Below are 24,200 nucleotides of genomic sequence, written 5' to 3' on the forward strand. Positions count from 1 at the left end.
TGGTATCTCATTGTGGTTTTGATTTGCATTTGCCTAATAACTAGCAATGTTGAGCATCTTTTCATATGTTTGTAAGCCATTTATATGTCCTATATGGAGAAGTGTCTGTTCAGGTCCTCTACCCATCTTTTTTTTTTAATGCCTACAGCACCTGGTATTCCTAGGTGGTCTTCTGTCCAAGTACTAACCAGGCCCAACCCTGCTTAGCTTCTGAGATCAGACAAGATCGTGCACGTTCAGGGTGGCATGGCCATAGACCACTGCCCATCTTTTGATTGGATCATTTGGTTTTTCTTTTGTTATTGAGTTGTATGAGTCAAAGAGAAGTTTTTAATGGTGGGACTCATGCTGTAGTGTGAGTATACTCAAGAAATTTGAGTAAATTTGAGTATACTCAAATTTCTTGAGTATAGGGACTGGTGTCATATTTCTCTTTATGTTTCCAAGGCCAGACACATAGTAGATGCTCAGAAAATGTTTGTGGACTATAATTTGCCATCTGGAGTGGAGAAAGACTGTAGACAGACTAGCTATAGTAGTTTAAGAAAGACAGTAGACCCAAAACTAAAGCAATAGCTGTGGGAGTGAAGAGAAAAGCTCACTCAGAAATTTGATAAATTTCTGACCTTGAAGACCAGTTAGAAAAGGGAGAAGAGATAAGGAAGTTTCTAGTTTGGGAGATAGGGTGAAATATGACACCATTAGCTGAGACCGAAAGGGACAGACGGAGGAGTAAAAAGAGATAATATTGTATATATTTAGTAGTTGAGTGAAAGGTTTTATTTTTGTGGCTTATTTAGGAATGAGGAGGTTGTTTTCATTTGTTTTTTATGTTTGAAGGGTAAGAGACGAAGCCTGTGGAAAGCTAGGGATTAAAGAAGACAGGATAAGGTCTGACATGAAGCAGGGAAGGATAAAACCCAAAGGAAATAGAGAGAAGGCTTAGAAAAAGAGAAGAGGATGAAAGTGAGTCTAACGGCTTTTAAACTAGTGTATAAATAAGTTTTAAACTCCTTCATATACAGAAAAACTCTAGGCTTGACCTTAAGGAGCACACATATATTTATTGTATTTAAAAATTTATTTTAATTTACTTTTCAATTACAGTTGGCATACAATATTATATTAGTTTTCAGGTGTACAACATAGTGATTAGACATTTATGTAAGTTATGAAGTGATCACCCCAATAAATCTAGTACCCATCTGACACCATACATAGTTATTACATTATTGACTATATTATGCTATACTTTACATCCCCATGATTATTTTAGAACTACCAATTTGTACTTCTTAATCCCTTCTCCCTTTTAACTCTCCCCGCAAAAAACCCTCTCATATGGCAACCATCAAAATGTTCTCTGTATCTCTGAGTTTTTTATTTTGTTCTTTAGAGCCACATGTAAGTGAAATCATATGGCATTTGTCTTTCTCTGTCTGACTCCACTCAGCCCAATACCCTCTACGTACATTCATGTTGTTGCAGTTGGCAAGATTTCATTCTTTTATGGCTGAGTAATATTCCATTGCGTATATGTACCACCTCTTTTTTATCCATTCATCTATTGCTGGACACCCTGATTGCCCCCATAACTTGGCTATAGTAAATAATGCTGCAATGAACATATGGATTCACTTGTCCCTTTGAAGAAGTATTTTGGATTTCTTCAGATAAATACCCAAAAGTGCATTTACTGGGTCCTTTTTGTCTTTTGTTATAGCCTTTGTTTTCAAGTCTATTTTGTCTGATATAAGTATTGCTACCCCAGCTTTTTTTTTTTTTTTAATTTTCATAAAATATCTCTTTCCATTGCTTTACTTTGTCTCTGTGTGTCTTTCAATCTGAAGTGAGTCTCATGGAGGCAGTATATATAAGGGTCTTGTTTTCTTATCCATTCAGCCACCCTATCTTTTGATTGGAGCACCTAATCTATTTACATTGAAAGCAATTTTTGATAGATACATAGATATAGCCATTTTATTATTATATTTTCATCTTTTTTCTTTCTAAAGAAGTCCATCCAACATTTCCTATAATACTGGCTTGGTGGTGACGAACTCCTTTAGCTTTTTCTTGTCTGGGAAGCTCTTTATTTGTCCTATGACTCTAAATGATAGATTTTCTGGGTAGAGTAATCTCGGTTGTAGGCCTTTGCTTTTCATCACGTTGAATATTTCATGCCAGTTCCTTCTGGCCTGCAAAGTTTCTGTTGAGAAATCAGCTGATAGTCTATGGGAGCCTCCTTGTAGGTAACTAATTGCTTTTCTCTTTCTGCTTTTAAGATTTCCTCTTTGTCTTTAACTTTTGACATTTTAATGGTGTGGGCCCGTTTGGGTTCATCTTGTTTGGGTCTCTCTGCACTTCCTGGGCTTGTATGTCTGTTTCCTCTGCCATTTTAGGGAAATTTTCTTTCATTATTTCTTCAAATAGGTTTTTAGTTCTTTGCTCTCTTTCATCTTCTTGTACCCATCTGATGCTAATGTTGGTACACTTGATGTTGTCCTAGAGGCCCCTTAGACTATCCTCATTTTTTTGGATTTTTATTTTCTGTTCTGATGGGTGTTTTCTGATATCTTATCTTGCAAATTGCTGATTTGATCTTCTGCTTCATCTAATCTACAGTTGATTTCCCCTAAGGTATTCTTTATTTCAGTTATTGTATTCTTCATTTCTGACTGGTTCTTTTTTATGTCTTCTATCTCCATTTTTATGTTTCCTATTTCTTTGTTGAATTTATCACTGAGATCATTGAGCATCCTTATAACCAGCATTTTGAATTCTAAATCTGGTAGATTGCTTATTTCCATTGTGTTTAGCTCTTTTTCTGGAGCGTTGTTTTGTTCTTTCATTTGGGACATGTTTCTTTGTCTCCCTATTTTGGCTGACTCCCTGTGTTTATTTCTATGTATTAGCCAGAGCTACTATGTCTCCCAGTCTTAGGAGAATGGCTTTGTATAGTAGGTGTCCTGTGGGGCCCAGTGGCACAGTCTCCCTGGTTTCCTGAGCTGGGTGCTCCAGGTGTTCCCTTTGTATTGGAGCGTGTGTGCCCTCCTGTTGTAGTTGAGCCTTGGTTGCTGTTTGCATGTCAGTGGAAGGGATTGACCCATGGACTGATTGGTTGTGAGGACTGGCTATTGACTACAGTCGAGGAGTTGTTGTGCAGGGGCTGACCCTATAGTGCAGGATTCACTTTAGCAGGGCTCTGGTGCCTGCCCAGTCTGCCCTTTGGGTGTGTCATTCTCAGATGCAGCCCTGGATGGTGCTCTGGTTCAGTTCAAAGCTGGCCACTGGGTGTGCCAACCCTGGGGCCTCCTGGAAGGGGCACTGCCAGTGACCAAGTTCAGCCACAGCCTGTGCCCTGCCCAGCATGAGCCACCTAGCATGAGCCACTAAGCAATCCATAGATAGCTGCCATGTGTGCTGGGCTTGGGAGTGCCTTAAAGGCCAAGCCGTGTACCAATGCTAGCTGCTGTTAGTGCCAGGCTTGGGGCTGCTCCGCAAGAGGTACAGAGCACACCAGTGCCAGATGCTGCTTGTTTGGGGTTTGTGAACTTTCGAAAGATTTTAGGAAAGCCCAGAGCATGAGCCAGAACAGGTATAGAAAGAAAACCACTGGAAGTGTCTTGGGTAGGCCTGCAAGTTGGGTGGGTGGATGGGGTTCTCAGAGAATCACTAGTGCAGGGCAACCAGTGTTAGCCAGGTTGACAGAGACTCAGTTATGGAAGCCGCCTGGGTCTGCATGCTGGGAGGTGGGAGGGATTAACAAAGAAGCCGTGGTTTCTGTCTGGGAAAAAACTGCCCCCCTAGCCCTCACCCTGAAGCCAGAGAACTCAGGTCCTCCCCCATGTGTCCTTGCCCACCCCCCAAGCTGCTGCCCCAGCACCGGAGCTCAGAGTGAGTGAGGCTGTCAGCAAGTAAGTTAGTGTGTGGGCCCTTTAAGAGGAACTCCTAGGACTCCACCCTCCCTCCGTCTCACTCAGCCATAATCTCCGCTGCTTTTCACAGCCAGTAGTTGTGGGGTCTTTTCTTCTCATCATGGAACCCTGAGCTGGGGATGGGGAGTCTGGTGTGGGGCTTCCAGGGTGGTATTCTGCAGCTGAGATATCCCTTCTTTTAACTACCACTTGTTGGTGTGGCATCAGCCCATTCTGCATCTCTGCCCATCCTACTAGTCTTGAGGTGGCTTCTTCTGTATGTCCTTAGTTGTAGGATGTCTGTTCAGCTAGACTTCAGGCAATTCTCAATGATGGGTATTTTGTAGTTTTGTAATTTTGATGTGGTCATGAGAGAAGGCAAGTACAGCATTTTACCTACTCTGGGTTTTTGCCAGAAATTCCAAGGAGGCTCTCTTGTGTAGTGTACATAGCTTGAACTATTTTGATATTCTAATCCTGGAACATTACAGTTCTGGATTTGTGCAGTGGACTGAATTTTGTGTTCCCCCCAAATTTTTATGTTGAAATCCTAACCCCCAATGTGATGGTAATGGGAGGTAGGGCCTTTGGGAAGTAAGTAAGCCTTCATCTATGGAATTAGTGCCCTTGTAGAAGGGACTCCAGAGAGCTCTCTTTCCACCATGTGAGGATTCAATAAAAAGTCAGCAGTCTGCAGCCTGGATGAGGGCTTTCAGCAGAACCCAACTATGCTGGTACCTCATCTCAGACTTAAAGTGCCAAGGTATTGAAGAAATATTGAAATCACCAAGAATTTTGATAGTTGTCCTTGCATAGAGTGATAGAGAGCCAAGACCTAAAGTCTAAAGGAATAGAAGTAACCTAAAGAAAGAGGCAATAAATTATAAGAAGGGCTGGTGTGTGGTATAATCTGATAACATATATAAAAAGGAAAAAAATTTTAAAAAATAAAAAGGACACTCTGCCTCTAGGCCCAATGGTACCAAAGGATGTTGGAGGGATAACTACATACAATATGTCCTCAGGAAAAACGTTGCCGTCAAAGGAGAGCCAGGTTGCTTTTAGAGCAAGAAGGTGAAAGGAATATTCAGAGAAGATATTCAGGATATTAGGTATCTTGAGTTCAGTTGTGAAAGGATTTCAAGAGATGGGAAGGGGTGTAAAATGGAATTAGGAGCCCTGATGTACAAATTGTAGGACTATTAGAGTCCAGGATATAAGGCATGATCACAAGATCCTGGATTCCAGTGATAACTGACATGAACAGGGATAAAGGGCATGATGATCTCAAAAGGGATGTTAGTAGAGAGCCTGTGAATGTTGAGAAGAGTGGGTAATCTTGCCAGGACATGTGTAGTTCTGGGGTTCTCACTTGATCTCCACTGATAGAAGACAATAGGGAAATGTATAGAGGGGCTGTTCTTATCCTGAGCATACTGACTACCTCTTTTCTTTTTTTATTATAAGAATATGTATTAAAGTGCACAAATTTGAGTCTCTCTTGACGTCTCAGGAACCTCCAGGCTTATTCAGGAGCAATCTTAATTTCTAGCCCATGGACAACTCTCTTGACTTCTGCAGATGCTGACAGTGGTCTTCAGAGGAATGATGTTATTCCTGATGGCTTTATCTTAATTCTTGCTTGATAATTTGTTGAATGAATGTATAGGTGCCAGATCCATAAGGGAAATAAGTTTACCTTAGAGCACCTCAGATCATTGAGTTCTGTGTTTCCAGATTTGTTAGATATTGCAACATGGAAATAAAACTAATATCTAACTCCCTCATAATACCTAACATATATTTCTTTATAGGTGAAACCCTCAGGAAAACGCCAAAGAATCCTTACATTTTTAGATTTTCTGTTCAGCATGTATGGCTTATTGCCTGATGCTCATGAGTAGAAAACTTATTAAATACTAACAGATATTAATAGCTTTCATCAATATGAGGAAAGAGAAGGAATAAATGTGACAATTGATAAATCATTTCTATATCTAGATTTATCTTCTGTCAAACTTTATACCAGTATATTCCCATCCAAGATTCATCAGTTTAATTCCTCATGTTAGAGAAGTGATCCTGAAGTTGTAATTTAACTCAATGTATTTCAGTTTTTAAATACCATATCTTAAAATGAGCATACTAATATCACACTGAGCTTTAGTTTTCTAGGGCAACCCAAAGTTTGCAAAATGTGAGGCTACATAAAGAAATATTTAACTGCAAGAATAGTGCAGGGATACCCTCATCCTCACTGAAATTGAGGACATTCCTAAGTGCCACTTAGAAATTGCTAAGTGTGCGCACGTGTGCACACACACAAACACACGCAGTCTGGAAATGGTATGGAGAATATAAGATATAGTTGGGAATACAGGCTTTTAAGTTTTCCACTCCTCCATCCCCAGGACCCTTGTTTTTAGGGTTTAAGATAGCCGTTGGAGTTCTGGCCATCATATTCAGCTTTAATACAGACCCTATTGTATGTAATTTCTACTGTTGATTATATTTTTTGCTTTCAAGGAGGAAGGGAAGGCATAGTGGAAGGGGGAGCTTTGGGGTGGCCAAGGGCAGAGGCTTGTGTGAATTCCAGCTCCTTCATCTCTAAGTTCTTCCTTTAGGGCTTTCTCAAGGTCCACTATTCTGCAAATAGCAATGACAGCAACAGATTAGCATGTGCGTGCTTAGGTTTTCAGTATTTAGTGTTTTTTCACAGTAACTGAGGTGAGAAGTAGTGAAGGAAGATTTTTTAAATAAGATAGGAAGGGTAAAATGATTGCTCAGTTTTAGCCTCTGGCTAGGGTGTCTCCTGGATAGAGAAACAGGAATTGTGCCCCATTAAAGTAATCCCCATTTTAATGGATCTGTTCACTTCCCAGCATTGTGGTTCCTCCCTGTGATTTTGGTGGAGGCACTGATGTTTAGCAATAATAGAAATTACCAGAAATGCTCAGTGGGGAAGTCAAGAGTCCTTATTATGAAATGACTCTTAAGGGCTTGTAACATTGCTGGAGACACTAGCTTTTGTGAATTTCTAACCACAGTCCTTTAGTCTTTATTTTAAATAGAAAAAGATGATTATTTTTGCTCCCTAACATAACTCTCCATCATACAGTGGCCAACAGCAGTTAGCAACTTTTCTTCTTAAGTTGTGTCCTCTGGGAGCTGATACTTTCCCAGTCAAGGTCACTAACTGGATCTAGGCAATGGTTGCCTCTTTAACCCAGAGTTATACCAAAAGAGAAAGGCAGAGAAAGATCTGATTTAATGACTATTTCTAAGAACGCTATCAATAAATCAGTGGGACTGCAGAGTCAGCTCTTGGGACAGAGGTCAGAAATCTTTGTGATTAATTCAGAAATCAAAAACCTGTGGAAAATAATAATCTTCATGTGTGGATGCTGGTTTGAAAAACAACAGCTATAAATCACATTGGAGAATTTTGAACATAGATTTATTATTCAATGATTAGTGAATTATTGTTAATTTTGTTAGGTTTAATTATGGCATTACGGTTTTGTAAAACAATACTTGTTTTTTTATTTTGGAGTTAAACATTGCATTTTTCCATAACTGAATTGAGATTTTTTTTTTATTATCTAAATGTGGTCAGAGAAGTCTGTGACCTTTTTTAAGGTGTGACTTACCCTAAATTTCTTTTTTTTCCTTCAATTTATTTTTCAATTACAGTTGACATACAATATTATTTTAGTTTTAGGTGTACAAACATTTATACATCTTAAGAAGTGATCACCAATAAATCTAGTACCCATATGATACCATACATAGTTATTGCAATATTACTGACTCTTTTCCCTATGCTGTAATTTGTATCCTCATGACTATTTTTATAACTGGCAATTTGTACTTCTTAATCCCTTTCACCTTTTGCACCCTTTCCCCTAACCCCCTTCCCATCTGGCAACCATCAATTTGTTCTCTGTATCTATGAGTTTGTTTCTGTTTTGTTTGTTTTTTAGATACCACATATAAGTGAAATCACATGATATATGTCTTTCTCTGACTTCTTCCACTTAGCATGAGACCTTCTAGGTCCATCCATGTTGGCTTTTTTGGGGGGAGGGGGGAGATGAATGCTGATGAAGATGTGAAGTGCAGTGACATCTTAACATCTGTAATTTTCTTTGACATCGTTCAGTAAATTTGGCAAATATGAATTGTTGGTCCTGGAAGGAGTAAAGCTATTCTTTGTACTAATCTTTCTATTTTTCTCTATGTGTGAAAATCTTCATTTTAAGAACCCAAAAAGTATATATAGAGAGAGAAAAATTCTTACACATGACAAAATCAAGAAAGTAATTTCACCCATTTTCCTATGCATACTTTAGCTCCCTCAGAGAAGTGAAAATCCATTCCTCAAAAAAGAACTCTTTGAATCTACCTCCTTCAATCACCATTTTTCCGCTTCACATTCTGTCTTTGGAAACAAAGTTGATGCCTCTCTTTTGTATTTGAAGATCACCTTTAGGTTTTTCCTTCAGCCTTATTTCCTTTACTTAATGAAAAGCAACTCTCAATTTCTTATATTCCTTTTCTCTGCAGTAATCGGGGGCGGGGAAGAGGGAAGGAGAAAGACAGGTGTTTGTCACATTTGGAATTTTGAGATAACTGGTAAAGTTAGCACTGCCTACTCAATGCTTACAATTTGTTGTTGAAACATTCTACTTTTAAAATGATTTCTTCTAATACTTCAGGGCCTCCTTTCCCTGCTGGGCTTGGAGAAAATGAGGTGTCATTTTAATAATGTCATTGGTAAAATATAATGAGAAAAGTGAGCCTCAATATATCCTAAGAAATATAGAAAAATTAAAAATGTTTTTTTCTCAGATAATTTTAAAACAATATTTTGTTGGCTTTAACTTCCATTTCATGGACAATTGGCTAATTGGTTGCAGTTCCAAATGCAGCTCCTAAAAAGCTTGATCTTTTGGTATATTCTCCATCTAGTAAGTGTAGGTTTCTAACTCTCTGGAGAGGGAAGATGCCTCTTTGTACCATAAAGCCAACTTCAAGGAATAAGACGTTTATATATGAGAACCTGTTCTCCTGTTTGGCTCAGGTACAGCAGATGGATTATTGGACAAAATGAGACACATTCTTATTTTCTTATATGTGTTTTTCTTTTTTTTTAATGCTAGTTCTTGGTTGAAAATCTGTAGTTGTTTTTCTTTTTTTTTTTATGCTAGTTCTTGGTTGAAAATCTGTATCTGGATAAGACAAACCCAAATCAGCCACATATTTTACTTTACTCTTCAAGCTCTTTTATAGCCAACAGTCATCTCTTTACCTAAAGACATTTCCCAAGAATGTGGCCATTCTGTCTAAATGTTTCTGGCCTATCATATTTCAGTTAGCCTTTGCTGCGTAACAAACCACCACAAAACCTAGTGGCTTATAACAACAGTTTTTTATTTCTTACTATTCTGTGGGTTGGCTGGCCACAGCTGTGTGGTTTTTCTGCTCCTGGGGTCACTCATGTGATATAGTCATCTGGAGGCTCGACTAAATCAAGATGATCCATGATTTGGCCTCACACACTGGTCACTTGGTGCCTGCTGTTAGCTGGAGCTTTTCTCACTACATATTCTTACAGGATGGCTGGACTTTTTTGATAAGACTCTAAGAGAGTGACAAGCAGAAGCTGCCAAGTTTCTTGAGTCCTAAGCTCCAAACTGTCACAGCTTTACTTCCACCACATTCTTATGGTTAAAGCAAGTAGCAAGTTCAGTCCAGATTCAAGGGGTAGGGAAATAGATGCCACTTCTTGATGAGAAGAGCAGCATGCATATATAGGAATGGCAGGAAGTATTGGTAGCTATCTTTGCGGACAACCTACAACACATGGGAAAAGAGAAAACTAAAAAGAAAAAGAGGAAACATTAAATGAGACAGGGAAAAAACAACATAGGTATGCTTCTACAAAGTTTTTGTGAGTTAATTCTTGAATTTCAGGAAAACTAATTGAAAGTTTATGTATGTTTGTTTTAATGAAGGTGACAGCATGCATTTTGTCTGCCCACCTTGTTATTAAGTCCAGAATGTTAGAAAAAATTCATGTAGCTATATATATATATTAGATAATATGTAATTCATGTTTACTTTTATATATTACATGTTTTATATAATGTAATTCATATATATTTACATACTAACTACTATGTTTAAAGTATAAGTTCTCAAGAACAGCTAAATTTAAATTCTTTACTAGTACTTGGGCAGTTAACTTAATTTCTCTAAGCCTTAGTTCCTTTGTTTTAAAATGGGCTTAAAAGCAATACCTACTACATTGGGTTATTGTGGGGATTAAATAAGATAATGTACTTAATTAGCACACTGCCTGGAAGATAATAAACACTGGTTAAATGTTCGTTGTTGTTATTATTAAATCTATTAAGTTTGTCCACATTTGATAATCTTCCAATGGAATAGCATAGGTGAGGGTTACAGCCCCAGTGCCAGTCTAATTATTTTGGCCTTCTGGGATAAGAACCCCATAACTTACTTTGCTCTTTTCCTTGTGTTTGTATACAAGCAAAGAGAATATCAAAACTGTAATATTTACAATAGGTGAACATTAGAGGTCACCTAACCTTCCATGTAATGGAAAATTCCTCAAAGGACCTCAACAGAACCTAACCTCTGTTTGAGGTATTATTATCCAATAATAATGCCTAACATTTGCAGACTATTTTAGAGTTTATAATGCCTTTTCATATCCATTGTTTAATTCTCACCATTCCGTGAGGTTATTATCCTCATTTTACACTTAAGGAAACTGAGACTCAAGGAAGTCAAATGACATTCATATCCAATATCACATAGCTATTAAGTGGCAGACTTTGAATCTGGTGTTACAATATCTATAATTCAGTTTAAAATATCTTAGTACAGAGAGTGAAATATGGATATGTTAAAATAATACTCTAGGTGCAGCTAGCATTCTAATTGGGAATTCACACTCCAAAGGGATTACCAAAAGCACTTCAGCTGTCTTAACTCTGATCAATATTAGCTATTTTGCTTATTAAACTAGTTAATGTCAGAAATTAATTTGTATTGGAGATATTAATGGATTGTTAATTGTTGATTATTGTTCAAAATGGGCTTTCATGGAAAATAGTGGTATTGTGGGTTGGCTAAAATAATTAAAATGCTCCCCATGCTTACATGAATGGGTAATGGTACGTAAAATGATAAAATATGAAAGCATTTCATTTAAAATTTAGCAAGGCTGATAGTCTTTAGGGATGGAACCTGACAATATCTAAGAGGTTCAATGTCTTCCCATTGCCAGGGAGATTTGTGGTTGCCTGATGCCAACTCTAAAGGTAATAAACTTACGATTTTGTGATATTATTGGATTTACCTTGATTGAAGCTTCATGCCAGATGTGGTGAGATCATAGAACATAGTGCTTAGAGTTTTAAAATTGTTTTATTTGGCTTGCTTGTAAATATTTAATGCTAAGTGCCATCTTTTCAGCACTAGCTATTCCAGCTTCTCCAATATAGCATGCTATAGTTTTCTTTTTCCTTGTATAATACAACTATTGACAAATCTCACTTATATAAATGCAGAACTCCTTACTGGCATGGCAGTTGGGAGACAAAGGGAGTCTTTTCAGCGCTGAGTACTGTCACAGAGGAGGCGGCTGGCGGTGACTCCCCGCGCATTTGATCCGGCTCACCGGAACTCGCAGGCCAACGTGATCCAGACTACACCCACAGGACAGCCCTGGACTTCCCACGCAGCTTCCTAACCGCCACAGAGGAAGGACAGTGTCCATGAGCCCCCAGACCTGACTCTGAGGAGTTGATGGAGCTGGAGAACGTCCTGTCCAGCAAGTAAGAGTTGATGGTAGAGATCAGCATCTGCAGAAGGATCTCAGTGAAGCCAGGAGTAAGGGGAGAGTGTAGAGGCCAATGAGGGCAGAAAGACCTTACAATGGAGCCAGAAAATGGCAATGGGCAGAACGAACTTCAACATGGACCCTACAAGGGCATCTAGTTCTTAGTGGAGAATGAACTTCTCCAGAAACACCTGAGGAGATTGCCCATTTCCTATACAAGGTCAAGGGCCTGAATGAAACAGCCATGGGGGAATACCTGGGGAAAGGAAGAACTGAGTCTGGCAGTGCTCCATATCTTTGAGGATCTGCAGGAGTTCATCGACCTCAACCTGTTGCAGGCCCTCATGCAATTTCTACGGAGCTTCCCACCTCCCTGGTGGTCTAAGAAGATTGACCAGATAGATGATGGAAGCCTCCTGCCAGCAATACTACTACCTGTGCAACTTCACAGTTTTCCAGTCAATGGACACATGCTACATGCTGTCCCTCCCCCCCTCACCGTGCTAAACACCAGCCTTTACAATCTCAACGTCTGGAACAAGTGGGACCTGGAGCACTTTGTGGCCTCAGATTGGGACATCAACGAGGGCAGGACCTGCTGAGGATCTGCTCAGGAACATGAGCCCTTCAAGATTCCTGAGGATAATGGGAATGATCTGACCTACACCTTATCCAACTGGGACAGGGAGGGCTGGCTCCTCACAGACAACTGCCTCTATTTTGAGTACGTGGCATACAAGGAGCCAGGAGGAATCATCTCTCAGGAGAATTAAGCATTAGAGAGGTGGATGACCCTTGGCAACCAAACTGCTTTGAGCTTTACATCCCCAACAACAATGGGTAGCTTATCAAAGTCTGCAAAAGCAGAAGCAGATGGCTGGGTGGTTGAGGGGAGCCACATAGTGTACTGGATCTCTTTCTCCACACAGGAAGAGAAGGACGAGTAGATCACGTTCATTCAGTGTGAGCATGAGTTCCTTCTATGGAATGCTGGTGGCAAGGAAGATGCAAGTTTCTGCCAAAAAGAAGCAAAAGCAGCACTATTGCCCCCAATTATTTATTACAGAGCTGCCTTACCCTGGTGGCTGGATCCCTGGGCCCAGTGGCTGCAGATACCAATTCCCTCTTTGCAAAATTCACCACCTCTAGCACCTCTCTAGTTATTGTGATCAATGACACACTGTTAATAATTATCATTTAACCACTGGAACAAAAGCTACTTTGTGGGCCATTATTCTAAATAAAATATTAGCAGAGAATTCATCAGTGCACAAAAGTATAATACTCTACAACTAAGTAAAGATTATTTTTAGAAGGCAAGGGTGGTTTAATAAGAAAATCACTATAATTATGATCAGATTAGGATTTTCATTATTAATAAATGCTGAAAACTTTTTTGACAGAAGTCAGCATACATGCATAACAATATAAATAATAAAAATAAGTAAATAAGCATTCCAGGAAATGATTTAAATATAATAATAGTAAATATTATCCTAAATGGTAAAACACTGTAGCATTTCAGTTAAATTTGGAAACTAATAGAGATGCCCCATTACCATTTACTTTGTATTTTTTTTTTATCAAAATTATACATGTACATGGTTTAAAAAATCATTTAATTCTATATGTTATCAAAAAACAACAGTCCCCAGGTCCCTTACTTTCTATTTCTCCTTTCTCAGAGACAACCTCTTGTAGATTTCTAAAACATTTAGAAATCAATGCCTTTTCTCTATGTTAGTAATAGGCACCTAAAAAAATCAAATAGAAATATTCCATTCCTAGTGCCAAATGTATAAAATACTTAGAAGTTAATGAGAAAGGTTACAGAAACTAGTATTATTTACTGTTCAAAAACCTTGAAACAACATGAATGTCATCAATAGTAATAGTTGAATAATTATGCCACATCTCCAGTATCATTATGCACTTAACTAAAAGTTATACCAGTTGCTTTAAATAGGTTTTTATGAAGTAGGGTTAAATAAGAAAACATACAGAAAAATGTTTGACCATTTTTATAAAGCAGTTAAGAAGTCTCGGTGTGCACTGAAAAACAGTAAAAAGAGACTTGTATAATTTTTTTTGCATGTACATAAAATTATATACATGGAAAATAAAGAAAAATTTTAACATGACTAAGATTAAAAAAAGGCTTGACCAAGTTTATTGCTTTATGTGACTAATTGCCCAGTGGAAAATTTTCCATCATGAAGGAACAGTGTTATAAACAAGTAACAGGCTCCTTGTTAATTCATTCTAGTTCTAATATGGAACAATGCTAAATATGTCTGTTCATTCTTCTATATAAGAATTTTGAGAAATTCACCAACGTGGCAGCTTCTTATCCCTTGGATGAGACAATGAACTACGAAGAGAAGTTATAGCAAAATTAAGTGGCCCTGGAGGTGTTATTAGAAAATGTGTTTTTCTTCCTTTGAAGTTACTGCCAGAATTTCATTATCCTAATTCGGTTTTAACCTGTCCTCACTATAAAGTGCAAAGAATGAAATAATGCAACAAATGAAATAACAATACAAAATTAAAAAACACAACAAATCCAAAGCAGCATAAGACGTACAGATTTTCAGCAAGTTAAAATTTTGCTGGAAGCAAATTTGTCAATTGACAATAAGTGTCAGTCAGAAAGTAAGGAAATATAGTAACTGGGATCATGATCTAACATGCATAGCTTTAGGCTTCTCTCCTGTTTACTCTATTAACCCTCCCAATGCTTGGAATTATGAAAATTCTCTACTCGTATTTGATTGGGCCTAGCCTTACCTGCTCCAAATTTGATTTCACTATTATCTTCAAAGTTGGTTTCATTTCAGACTAAAAACGTGTAAGAGCTTCTTCTCAACTATGCCCACACTCTGTGAATGAAAACCCTAATCCTAAGATATCAGGGCCTCTTCCCAGTCCTACTTGAATAGAGGTAGGACATTGCTCTACCCAAGATGGAGTAACAGGGATCTGATATAATCTAACAGGAAAAAAAATGGACAAAATATATGAAAAACTGGTTTTCAAGACATTGGAGGTCAGCTAACAAAGGACAGTGATTTTTTAAAGATGAGAAACAATTGAAGTGAACCCTATAATAGTTTCAGCTTATGGCCTGGAGAGAATTTCTAAGTCATGGCACAAGTAGTAAACTAGGAGGAGCCTGGTGGTCACCCTGACTTAAGGAGATAAAAGCCAGGACGGCTAGAGAGCAAAGGGCAAAGTACTAGAAAGGAGAGAGTTATGTAGATTTCTAAGAGATTTCTAGAGATCTTTAGAAATTTCCCTTTGAGTCTTCTGAGTAGTATTTAGTGCATGTATGTGATGAAACCACTTAGACTGGGGAAAGAATCACCTGAATGATTGAGAGCAATTTCCGAATCTCACATGAGACCAAAAATAGTGCCTGTTCCCACTAGCCAGAGTGAAAAAACCCCGTAATTTACTGGATAGACTATTTAGAAGAGTTTGCTTGAGTAGTGGGAAAAAATTAGCTCTAGTTTAGTTAAACTGTGCTCTGGCCCCAACTAACAAGCTTAAAAGCAAGACCCAGAAAGAAAGGATCAAAATATTTCCAAATAATTTAACTACACTACAGAACAAATCTCAAGAATATTTATAGGAATACAAAAATATACAGACCCCAACGAAGTAAAATTCACATGTCTAGGCACTCAATCAAAAATTAACATGCATACAAAGCAGTAGGAAAATAGAATCCATTATGAAAAGAAAGCCTAATCAAAACTAATTCAGAAAGTATATGGATGTTAAAATTAGTAGATAAGGATATTAAAACAGTAATAACTGTATTCCATATGTCTAAGAAGCTAGAGAAAATTCTGAAAAGATGGTGGACCAGGAAGTACTAGAGATCTGTCTTCCCAGTTAGAAAAAGTTGCACTGGCAGAATCTGATGTAACTATTTTGGAGCTCTGGAGTCTATATTGAAGGCTTGCAACTTCCAAGGGAAGGCTTGGAGAGTGAATTGAAGTTAATTTTGGTTAATTTTAGCTCTTAACACAGTAGCAGCTACCCATTCTCCACCCTCAGTCCCATGGCAGGCAACTGTGCACATGTTCCAGGAGCAGTTTGTAGACAGCTTGTGGGATCCAGAGTAGGCAAAAAGGACCCTCCCCTCCAAATATTGGTGAACTGTGCTCTGATGATGGCTACTTCTGATCATAGAGGTGCAGACAAAGACATAGTATACCATTGTTGCACCTTCCCCCATTGTTACAAGTCCCTCCTCATCTGGCTGAAGTGACTTCCAGAGAATTTAAAGGGCTAGAAACCCCTTTTTTTCCCTCTTCTCCACTTATGGTAATCAGACAATAAAGACAAGGACCTCCTAAAGCAACTGCATATATGGGGAAAATAGAACATGACCGCACGTGCCCAGAGAAAGGTACTGGCCTAGAAAAGTCAAGAGAAGATCTTAAGTTTACACCTAGGCTGATCCTTAGTACAGAGATAGACTGCAACAATGAAAAAACAACAATAGCAAAATACAGCAAATCTGGGGAAGGGAAGAATCTAATTTCCAGAGTTACCACATTATTAGATTCCAATGTTCAGTTTTCAACAACAACAAAATCACAATATATACAAAGATTCCGGAAAGTATGGCCCATTAAAAGGAAAAAAATGGAAACTAGTCCTGAAAAAGGCCTGATGGCAGATATACTAGAAAAATAATTTAAAATTGTCTCAGAGATGCTCAAAGAACTAAAAGAAGATGTGGAGAAAGTCAAGAAAACTATGGTTAAACAAAATGGAAATATCAATAGATAGAAAACCTAAAAAGAAACCAAAAATGAATTCTGGAGCTGAAAAGTATAATAACTGAAATAAAAAAAAAATTACTAGCAGGATTCATAGATTTGAGCAGGCAGAAGAAACAGTGAATGGAAATTATGGAGTCTGAGGAACAGAAAGTAAAAAAGATTGAAGAACAGTGAGCAGAGCCTAAAAGACTTGTGAGACAGCATCAATCAAACTAACATATGTATTGTGGAAGTTTCAGAAGAGAGGGAGAAAGGGGCTGAGATATTTGAAAAAATAATGAGTGAAAACTCCCCAAATTTGATGAAAGGCATAAATACAAGCATCTAAGAAACTCAACAAACTCTAAGGAGGATGAATTCAAAGAGACCCACATAGAGACGCATTATAATCAAACTGCCAAAGATAGAGTTTTGAAAGCAGAAAGAGAGAAGCAATGTGTCACATACAAGGGACCCTCAATAAGATTACCAGCAACTTTCTTATCAGAAACTTTGTAGGCCAGAGGCAGTGGGCCGATATATTCAAAATGCTACAAGAAAATATACCGTCAGCCAGCTTCCTAGGGCAGCCATGAGGATGTCCTACCCGCCTCCCCTTCCACTTGCCTCCTCATCCCCTAGTCCCAGAGACACCACTGTGGCAGAGCCTGAACTCCCCTTGCCTGAGGTGTCAGAGGCCCAGGTCTGGCCCATTCTCTCCCCTCTCAGATGCAGGCCAGTCAGGCTGCTGCTGCAGATTTTATCATGTGGGCAACCTGCTGCAACTGGTTCTGCCTGGATGGACACCCTGAGGAGGCCCCACCACTCCAGGGAGCCAGGACACAAGCCTATTCCAACCCTAGGTGCAATTCTTTTCTTTCCCCAACAGGCTCGGAACTAAGCTGTAAGGCCTGGGAGGCCCACTTTACAAACATTGCCAGGGAGCAGACCCGCCTGGACTGTAAGAAAAATTTCTGCATGGCTTGTTTGAGCCAAGTGGGAAATGGGCCCTGCCTCTGTCCATTCTGCCAATGATTCCAAGCAACAGCCTTTCAGTGGGAGGAGCTCATGAAGATAAAGGTGAAGGACCTGAGGAACTATCTCAACCTCCATGACATCTCTACTGAAATGTGCCAGGAGAAAGAGGAGCTGGTATTCTTGGTGCTTGGCCAGCAGTCTGTAATCTCCCAGGAGGGCAGGACTGGTGTCCTCAATTTGTCCCCAGACTTCCTTGAGCAGCAGGCCTCCTGACCTAGCCTCACACCAGCACAGTAACTCTTACCTCACCCGACCTGCCTTCTTCACTGGCAAATACTTCCTCTGTTCCCTCAGCCCAGGCTCAGGAGAATCTGCAGTCTAATGGTCCTGTGTCTCAGGACCAAGAAGAATCTGCCACTCTGAAGAGTACAGTCAGTGTACCTGCTGAGGATGAGACCCAGTCAGAGGACAGCTTTGTCCTGGGAACAAAGGGCCTCCATGTCTGACTTGACTGACCTGGAAGACATTGAAGGTCTGACTATAAAGCAGCTGAAAGAGATCCTGACTCGCAACTTCATCAACTACAAGGGCTGCTGTGAGAAGTGGGAGCTGATGGAGAGAGTGATGCAGCTGTACAAAGATCAGAAAGGACTCCAGCACCTGATGTGTCATGTTGAAGACCAAAATGGAGGAGCAGAGCCATCCAACCTGGAGGAGAACCTGTGTAGGATCTGTGCGGACTCATCCATTGCCTGTGTTCTGCTGGAATGTGGCCATATGGTAACCTGTGCCAAGTGTGACAAGTGCATGAATGAGTGGGCTTAGAGTTGGCCAGCTTACAGAGGGGCAAACTAACAAGAAAATTTGCAATATTACCCAAGATGCTATGTCACTTCTGGGCATGCTTATCTTGACCTCTTGGCTGGCAGTGCCCAAGGCAGTGAGAACTGGTACAGATTGAACTGGCAAGTCCCTGTTTGAATGATTTTGGGGGACGATGGTAACTGATGAAGAGAGAACTTTCCAGAACTTGGACCACATCTTCCTCCCTCCTGTATCCCACCCATCGCCCTGAGTTGCTTGCCTGTATTTCACCAATCAGAAGGCCTAAGTAGAAATGGTTCTCTTCCTTCCTAGCACAATTGGATTTATTTTTGGTCTCTCTGGCTTTCCATGCTTTAACCTACATTTGTTAAACTTTCTTGCTACATTGCTTAAAATCCGTTTGTTTCTTCAGCCCAAAAAGATATTAGCTTACCAGACCAATAGTGATCCTCCTTAGGACAGAATTTGGACCAGTAAACTTATTTCCGGTGAGAAATAAAACACGAATGCTATTGAAAATCTTCAAAGTCATTGAAAGTTCCCTCCTTAAGTGCTAGGATTGGAAGCTATCCGTCTCCTCGCCTGACCTTGGGAGCCAACAAAGCATCTGGTTCCCAAACTGCTGAGAAATTCCAGTTTCTGTGTGTGAGAGATGGTGCATGGATCATCTCTGCTTCTTCTCTTAGGGCCTGACTTTGCACCATCCTTAATTTTAGTTTATGAGGAAAGGGAAAGTGTTGGGTGGAAGCAATGGCTTTCTGCTTAACTTTGACCTCTCCAATAGACAAGAATTTAAAACCACTTTCTTCTGAGAATAAAGTCCCTCTCTTTCCCATGGAGGTTTTAAACATGTTCTCACTGAAGGCATAGAGACTTAGGCAAAGAGACTCGGCTCTTTTCTAGGCAAACTTCTCATGAAATTCCTGGAGACCAAACATGTAAGACACAGAGCACCTAAGAAGGATCAGAAGGTACTAAATGAGGCTGATTTCAGCCCTTGAGCAGACAGCTGGAAGTCCTAATTCTTTAAGTTGGTGGAGACTCCCTACTCCCCTTCCTTTCTCAGTTGGATTTGGAGGCAGGTGAGGAAGAAGCATTCTCTAGGCCCTTTAGGAAGTACCATGGAATGAGTAGGTCATGTTCTTGGGCCCTCTTAGAGTCCTTACTCCACAGGAAAAGCCAAAGGGCTAAAGAAACGTTTGCTGAGCTGGCTTTGCCAAGCACAAACATACATGCTCTCAGAAGAGCTATGTGTGTTGCCATTACCAATGGATGAACTATGCAAACTGTAAACACCTGAGGGCCTTAGCAGACCTCCCTCCTTCCCGCCATGCAGCCAAGATCTCAGACTAGAAGAACCACTCATGACTCTGGAAAGCAGTAGGAAACCTCTAAGGGGACTTATTTATTGGTACAGACATACTTGTGCTTTCCCTCAATCATCAACCACTAATCCCCTTTGGGGAAATGGAATAATTTCATAAAGTAGTTATCAGCTAAATACTGTGCCACTTAACCTCGACATTATACCAAGTCTTGGATGATTTGATTCTGGGCTATAGCCTTTGTAGGAACTGAGGAAATCGAGATTTCCCTGTGGAGACATCTTTCTGTGGGACAGTAAATACTATAGTTTATATGCCTACAAGTTTAGCAAAGGATTCAGTTACTTCTCGATTGCACTGTGAAACAGGTCTATATATATGCAACTCAGTTAAGATCTAGCAATAACTTCAGGGCAGAAGCTGGTTCTTTCCTTACTTAAAACTTGCTTTCTTGAGTCCAGGGCCATGCTACCCTGAACGTGCCCAATCTCATCTGATCTCGGAAGCTAAGCAAGGTTGGGCCTGGTTAGTACTTGGACAGAAGACCACCTAGGAATACCAGGTGCTGTAGGCATTTAAAAACAACAACAACAACAAACTTGCTTTCTCTGCTGAAGCCTTATCTCTCCCTTCCTCACAATTTCCCTCTTAGACATGAGTTAAAAATAGTATCTGAATGGTTGGTTAATAACCTCAGAATTAGAACTGATGCCATTTATTCACTTCAGAGAAAAAACTTGCTTTGATCTCTTCTAACCTCTACTGGTGAAGGTTTTCATGTAAGGTAAAAGGTGTCAAGCAACCCTGATTTTATTTTGTTTTTGGTCTCTTCTTATTATATTAAATAAAAGTTGGGAATTCCAAGATCTCATTTAAGTTACTATCTAACCTAAGTAGAAAAAATTTGATTTTTATCCTTGAATGCTCCTTCCTGTCCGTCATAGAGCCTTGGTCTTAATTATCATGGAAACATCTAATTCTTCCAATTATTCTGTGGCTTTTGCTGTGATTGTTCAGAAATTTCAGTTGGGACTTATTTTCAAAGACTTGAAAGAGCTGACTGGTTCATAATACATTGGAATACCTGGATCTAAACTAGTAAGAATAAGTTGTACAGGAATTAGTACTCAATATATATTATATAAATTTGTTGAAATCTTTTGGATGTGAATGTGTTACTCCAAGTGGCTTATATTAAGATCGTTTCAGATTTACTTGAGTGTTAAAATAAACCCAAATGTGCATTTTTTTGTTACAGAACTCTGCTTTATAATTTTATAATAAAGTTTCAATATAGATGCCCCCTCCAAAAAAAGAAAAGAAAAAGAAAACCAAGAATTCTAGTTTCAGAAAACTGTCTTCAAAAGTGAGATGACTACCTACACCCATTAGAAGTCAATTATCAAACAACAACAACAACAACAACAACAACAACGACAACAACAACAAACCCCAGAAAATAGCAAGTGTTAGTAAGGATGTAGAGAAATTGGTAACTTTGTGCACTATTGGTAGGAGTATAAAACAGTACAGCTGCTGTGGAAAGTTGTATGGTGATTCCTTAAAAAAATAAAAATATGAGCCAGCAATTCCACTTTTGGGTATATACTCAAAATAATCGAAAGAAGAATCTTGAAAAGATATTTGTACACTATGTTCATAGCAACATTATTCACGATAGCTAAAATGTGGAAGCAACTCAAGTGTCCTATTGACAGCTGAATGGATAAGCAAAATGTGGTATATACGTACCATAGAGTATTATTCGGCCTTAAAAGAAAGGAAATTCTGACATGCTATAACTTGGATGAATCTTGAGAACCTTATGTTAAGTGACATATGCCAATCACAAAAAGATAGGTACTATATGACTCCACTTATGTGAGGTACTTAGAGGAATCAAAATCATAGAGACAGAAAAGAATGGTAGTTGCCAGAGGCTGAGAGAGAGGAGGAATGGGGAGCTTTTCTTAAATGGGTCTAGAGTTTCAGTTTTGCAAGATGAAAAGAGTTCTAGAGATGGATGATAGTAGTTGCACAACATTATGAATGTATTTAATATCATTGAACTGTACACTTAAAAATGGTTAGGGTGGTAAATTTTGTTACGTATATATTTTCCCACAAAAAGTTTGGGAATAAAAAAAATTGATTGTTTAAGTGATAACAATGAATTGTAGAATTAAATAATATATAGAAGTGAAGTGTATGACAAAATAACTCAAAGGCCAAGAAGGGAGTAATGGAAAATACATTGTTGCAAAGTTCTTATGCTATAATAGTTTCTTAGCTTTGACACAAAATGCACAAGCATCCAAAGGAAAAAATAGATAAATTCAGTAAAATTGTTAAATCTTGTGCTTCAAAGATACTATCCAGAAAGTAAAAAAACAACTCACAGAATGGGAAAAAATACCTGCAAACCATATATCTGAAAAGGGTCTAGCATCCAGAATATATAAAGAACTGTTATTACGAGTCAACATTAAATACTCAAGTAACCTAATTTTAAAATGGGTACAGGATTTGAAGAGATATTTATCTAAAGAAGATATAAAAATGTTCAATAGCACATAAAAAGATGCCTAACGTCAGTTATTAAGGAAATGCAAATCAAAACTGCAATGAGATACCAATTCACACCCATAAGGATGGCTAAAATAAAAAAGAGAGACAATAACAACTTTTGGTGAGGATGTGGAGAAATCAGAACCCTCATACGCTGCTGGTGAGACTATAAAATAATGGAACCATTCCTTGAAATGTTGAACATAAAGTTACTGTATGACCCAGCAATTCTACTCCGAGGTACACACAGTACTGAAGAGAAGTGAAAACATATGCTCACACAAAAATCTGTACATGAATGCCATAGCAGCATAGTCTACAATAGCCAAAAATGTGGAAAAAAACTTAATGTCCATCAACTGATGAATGGCTAAACAAAACATGGTACATTCATAAAATTGAATGTTATTTGGCTATAGAAAGACATGACAGACTGATATATACTATAACATAGATGAAACTTGAAAACATTCTGTTAAGTGAAAACAATCAGATACAAATGGCCATAAATTGTGTGGTCCTATTTACATAAAATGTCCAGGATAGGTAAAATTATAGAGACAGAAAGTAGATTCCTGGATGCTTAGGGTTGGAGTGGCAAAGCTTGGGTGGAAATGCGGAGTAACTGTTAATGGGTATTAGGTTTCTTTTTGGGCTGATAAAAGCATTCTAAAATTGATTGTGGTGATGGTTGCACAATTCTTACTAAAAACCATTGAATTGTATATATAATTGGGCAAATTGTATGGTGATTATATCTCAATAACACTGTTTAAAAAAAGTAAATGGGGTAGTTACATGAATCTATACATGTGATAAAATTACATACAATACTACACACACATCTCATAAATGAGTACATGTAAAAACTGGTGAAATCTGAATAATGTCTATTGACTGTACCACTATGAATTTCCTTGTTTTTATATTATACTAAAGATGTAATCATTAGAAACTAAGTATACATGTAACCCTCTCTGTACTATTTTGCAACTTTTCGTGAGTCTATAATTAGTAAAAGAAAAACTAAATGGGTAGGGAAAAGGTATACAATACTAAAATAAAATAAAGTTTAAGTGGTTATGTTAGTATATCAATACAAGTAGATTAAAATTATCATTATTAATTAACTCTATCTCTGGTAAAAATTACTGCCAGAGATAGAGTTAATTAATAATGATAAAAGGATCAATTCAGCAAGAAGACATAATAATTCTAAATATTCATACACCTCATGACAGAGATTCAAAATACCTGAATCAAAAATTGACAGTTGTAATGAGAAATAGAAAAACCCACAATTAAAACAGGAGATTTTAACATCCTTCTCTCAATAATTGACAGAATGAGTAGACAATAAATTAGTACAGGTAAGGAAGACATTACCAACCAATTTAACCTAATTCACATTTATAGAACACTCTACCTAACTACGCCCGAATACACACTCTTTTCAGGTGCACGCAGAACTTCTGCCAAGATAGACAATATTCTGGGCCATAATACAAGCCAATAAATTTACAAAGATTCCAGTCATACAAACTATGTTCCAGGGCCGCAATGGAATTAAATTAGAAACCAATAGCAGAAAGATATCTAGAAAATCTCCAAATATTTTAAAGTAAACCAATTCTAAATAACCCATGAGCAGAGAAATCAGAAAGAAAATTTAAAAATATTTGAACTGAATGAGTATCAAAATTTGTGGAATTCGATAAAGTAGTACTTTTTGGGAAATTATTACAAACTTACTAAGCATTTAAAGGGAATAAACTATTGACTCACACAGAAACATGAACAAATCTCAATTATTCTGAGTGAAAGAAGCCATATAAAAAAGTATATTTTGCACTCCGGTTCTGATTTTTAAAAATTCTAGAATGCAAACTTTTCTCTAGTGGCAAAATATATCAGTACCATCAGCCTGGTACTGTGGTTT

The 24,200-nt window shown here is 38.3% G+C and overlaps 4 pseudogenes; 3 read left to right on the forward strand and 1 right to left on the reverse strand.

Moving 5' to 3' along the window:
* Nucleotides 1–139: 139 nt before the first annotated feature.
* LOC112477435 lies at nt 140–258 on the reverse strand (annotated as a pseudogene).
* A 10,854-nt stretch (nt 259–11,112) lies between these two features.
* On the forward strand, nt 11,113–12,939 carry LOC102877726 (annotated as a pseudogene).
* A 4,391-nt stretch (nt 12,940–17,330) lies between these two features.
* Nucleotides 17,331–18,368, forward strand: LOC102877973 (annotated as a pseudogene).
* A 1,780-nt stretch (nt 18,369–20,148) lies between these two features.
* LOC112477438 lies at nt 20,149–20,267 on the forward strand (annotated as a pseudogene).
* The last annotated feature ends 3,933 nt before the right edge of the window (nt 20,268–24,200 follow it).

Source organism: Pteropus alecto, unplaced genomic scaffold (genome assembly GCF_000325575.1).
Source record: "Pteropus alecto unplaced genomic scaffold, ASM32557v1 scaffold433, whole genome shotgun sequence".
Classification (NCBI taxonomy): Eukaryota; Metazoa; Chordata; class Mammalia; order Chiroptera; family Pteropodidae; genus Pteropus; species Pteropus alecto.